The following is a 4,278-nucleotide window of genomic DNA, read 5'->3' as shown; positions in this document are numbered from 1 at the left end:
CACCACCACCCCGCCCCGCCCCCCGCATCTCCTGTCATCAACACCATGCGCTATTTGCTCATCCAATGCCCACGGTTTGCCCACCGGATGGCCTTGCAGGCAGGAACCCCATCTGCTTGACTTGACTTTGGAATCCCCGCAGCCTCATAGGGGGCTGAGGCAGGTGCTTCCGTAAAATGGGACTGATTTAGTGGCGTTTAATCCATCCGCCAAAGGTCACTCTCCCTTGGGTTTTCAACAGGCAACATGAGCTTTTAAAAAATGAGTCTTGTTAAATGAAGTACGTTGATTTTCAAAGTTATGCCCACACAGGACGCCAGGGCAGGGGCTCCCTTCCAGAATGACAGAGCCCTGGGCTTCGTCTGACCACTTCTCCACCCCCAGATTCCTCTCATCACCCGATGCCTTTACTTTGGGACTTTTCCAGGTCGTTCCTCACCTCGTGCAGCATTGCTGTGAGTGGGCGAGAAGGAACTTCGTGGTCTCCGTGTGCTTTGCGGGGACCACCTCTTCGCAGGGGCCGCCACCTGCCTCTCCGGCGCTGCGTCCTCAGCATCCCCGCTGCCCCCGGAGCTCCTTCAGGGAGGTGCGGCGGAAGAGCGGCCCCAGCAGCCTCCTCCTGTGGCCCAGGCGCACCAAGGCGAGCGCGGCCATGAGTTCCGGCCCAGCGCCACCCAGACTCTTTGATGTGGGTTTGTGTGTGGGAGAGTAAAAGATGCACACACCCTCCGCAAGTCTAGAATTTGTGGTTTTTGTTATCTCACAAATTCATATTTGGAAGAAGTATTTTAATTTCTTATGAGTTGTGAATAATTATGTAATTCTGCCACTTTCTCAAAACCAAGATTTTTCAAACGGACTGCTCTAGTCTGGAGCTGACATCCTTAAGAGAACTTTGCTTTTTTTCCTGTGGGTTTTAAGCAAGAGCGTGCCAAATGAATTATTTCGTCCGCTTAAAACAGTTCATTAGGGGGAACCATCCTGTAAAAGGAAAGGAAAGGAAAGGAAAATCCTTCCTTCTTCAAATGAATTCTCAAAAATTACTTCTGAGATGCAAATGCTGCTTGAGTGTTTGAGCTCTGTGAGAGTCCACTTCCCAACTTGTTTTCAGTCAGCTCTTGGGTGCTACTGAATTTCTTAAACACTGTATTTCTCCCTTATCTGTGAATTAGCCGTGTGTTCTTTGGAATCCCTTCCTGAGTCTTCGTTATTCTTTCCAAGGCCGGGTGTGGTGGCCCACGCCTGTAATCCCAGCACTTTGGGAGACCGAGGCAGGCGGATAGCCTGAGGTCGGGCTTTTGAGACCAGCCTGACCAACATGGAGAAACTAAAATACAAAATTAGCCGGGTGTGGTGGCAGGCGCCTGTAATCCCAGCTATTGGGAGGCCGAGGCAGGAGAATTGCTTAAACCTGGGAGGTGGAGGTTGCAGTGAGCCAAGATTGCACCATTGCATTCCAGCCTGGGCAACAAGAGCAAGACTCCCTCTCAAAAAAAAAAAAAAAAAAACCTAGGGAACAGGTCAGGAAGACTGCATCATCAAATGACACCATGAACTCCTCAAGGGTCTACCCACTGTTTTAACTTGCTGCCCAAAAGGTACTTCTCATTCGAATAGCCCCATTCTACATTCATCTCTGTCAATCATCACATCACTTGACCATGACATTATTCTCAGCACCTGTGACATCCCAGACCCTGTCTGAAGCACCGGGAATGCTGGGTGAATGGGACAGAAGGGCCCACAGATCCTCATGTTGCCATATGAAGTTGAGACTCTAGTGGCCCCGATGACTGACCTCATGACATTCAAATAGGAGGCGATCATTTCATTAAATACACACACGAGAGTGTCAATAGTTAGGATATGCTTATTTTTCTTCCAGGGCATAAGATTTTTTTTTCTTCTATGTATTTCATATCCCTAGCTGGAGAAATATCAAAAGAATCTGAATATCACCATCTGGAAGTTGTGCCATGGACTCCAGTGGGCAGGATTCGAGCTGGGATTCTCTTCTTCCTCTAGCTGTGTATTTCTTCTGCTTAAAATGAGCACAAACACATCTAATTCCCTAATGGACCAACTTGGATCTAAAAGTCTCTAATTCTTTGCCCGCCCCCTTCTACCCACATAGATTCCTGGGATTCTCTAAATGCAGATGGCAGTGGGGAGGGCTGGGGATTCCCATCAAGGATATTTGATCATCGGTGACTTCACTTAACCAATAAATCAAATGTGTTGAAATACACACGTGTCAGAAATGTGGTATGCTGTTACTCACTCAAAAGTCTGTTGGTCTGTCCTGGTTGTGATTGGGCAACGAAGCCCTAGGGACTTATTGCGGTTCAATAGCGTGTAACCCCCAATCAATATTTCATTAAGTGTTACTATTCGTTCCTAGTATTTCCCCACGTTTAACTTTCTCCTTTTGAAACGACTGGTATTCTTATGAGCCAGAAGACTGTTATTTGAAAATGTTTCCTTTTTTTTTTTTTTTGAGACGGAGTTTTACTCTTGTTGCCCAGGCTGGGGTGCAGTGGCACGATCTCGGCTCATTGCAACCTCCACCTCCCAGGTTCAAGTGATTCTTCTGCCTCAGCCTCCCGAATGGCTGGGATTATAGGCACCCGCCACCATGCCCAGCTAATTTTTGTATTTTTAGTACAGATGGGGTTTCACCATATTGGCCAGGCTGGTCTCGAACTCCTGACCTCAGGTGGTCTGCCCGTCTCAGCCTCCCAAGGTGCTGGGATTACAGGCTTGAGCCACCATGCCTGGCCAATGTTTCCTTTTTTAAACCTTCATTATATATCACTTTCACATGTAGAACTCTCTTCACCTCCATCTAGAAATATTTTCATTTTCTCTGGGTGTGCTTCTGTCTTCTGCTGGAGAACCCTCGCGCTCCAGGAAGAGGACCCTGTGTATCCTGGCACCTAGTGCACAGGAGAGGCTCAATAGACACTGAATGATTTTTTTTTTTTAACATTGAAGTTGTTTTTAGCTCTCCCCTATTAGCTGTTAGATAGCAGTTCGCATTGTAGGTCGAGTCTGTATTTATAATATAACATTACTTCTGCCCTAAAATTCCACAGGACAAATTCCATTTGGAAACATCCTCTAATTGTCATACAGTGGTTCTGTTCAAACTGCAGGAACATTTTTAAATCCTACAGCTGTAACAGGCTGCCTGCCCATTACAGAAGGAAACGTCAGGCGGAAATTCAAAACACTTGCTACTGTGACATCTGCCCAGTGGTACTAATTTACATCCATTTGTATTTATTATTGTATAGTTTGGGATGCAATAAGATGCTGCCATCATCCCCGCAAGCCTCTGGAATACTCAGGAGTGGTACTGCACAGTCGTGAAGCACACAGGCTCTTCGAGTTTGACGTCTGCTTTGAATTCTCCCTTGACCCGGGGTGAGGAAGTCTGACTGAGTAGCGGTTTCCTCATCTGTAAAATGGGTATAACACCAGCACCTATCTTGCTGGATTCGTACCTGGAATAAATGAGGAAGCACAGGCCAAGCCCTCCAGCACTGGACACAGTCAGCATGTAATTAATGCTAGCTCTTCTTATTAAATTCCTTTAGCTTCAAGACAAAGTAATTGGAGACACTTACAGAATTGCAGAAGAGTTTATCATGCGGTTCTCTTTGGGGAAAACATTTAAGCAGTTTTAATCCATTTTATAATGACGTATTATATAATCCTTACTCATAACTTTAATCACAAATGTTGTCTTTTAATAAACAAGATTCACATTTAGACTCTGTCTACACACACAAGCCAGTTTTAAATGTCACCCAGATTAAGTCAAACAACCGATAATTAACAATGTTTTACATGTAACTGCTTTTGTTTGCGGACCCAATCCTAAACATTTTTTTACCAAGTAACCTTAAATATGTCATCAGATGGGTTTTTAGTAGACGTATCTGAACCTAATTTTGTAGCTTAAAAATAGCACATTTGATTCACTTTTTAAAATATTAAATATGTAGGATATTTTAACACTTGGCCAATTCAAGTGTTCATAAGTAACATCTGTCAACATTTACAATATTATCTAGCTCAGTTATCCAGAATAAACTGAGAATCTTCTGGATTTTTAAAACCATTCTCAGGCCCTGATTTACTAGGAGAGTTTGGGCGGACCTTTATGCACACAAACAACTCATAGTTTAAGCTGGCTTCCTCTCCTTTCTCACACAAAGATAACTGTGAGGTGGAAAAATGTCACTCTGTGAAAAATGACATCTTCAGCAAAAC

The 4,278-nt window shown here is 44.7% G+C and overlaps 1 long non-coding RNA gene across 1 annotated transcript; it reads left to right on the top strand.

Moving 5' to 3' along the window:
• Window positions 1-91: 91 nt before the first annotated feature.
• LOC105518455 lies at window positions 92-2,261 on the top strand. The gene is made up of 2 exons (XR_001002826.1): window positions 92-241; window positions 1,928-2,261. It is a non-coding gene; the product is annotated as an uncharacterized LOC105518455 (long non-coding RNA).
• Window positions 2,262-4,278: the final 2,017 nt, after the last annotated feature.

This window comes from Colobus angolensis, unplaced genomic scaffold (genome assembly GCF_000951035.1).
Source record: "Colobus angolensis palliatus isolate OR3802 unplaced genomic scaffold, Cang.pa_1.0 Scaffold32, whole genome shotgun sequence".
Taxonomy (NCBI): domain Eukaryota; kingdom Metazoa; phylum Chordata; class Mammalia; order Primates; family Cercopithecidae; genus Colobus; species Colobus angolensis.
Note: the sequence above shows the minus strand (reverse complement) of the source record. Positions and strands in the feature narration are given on the sequence as shown.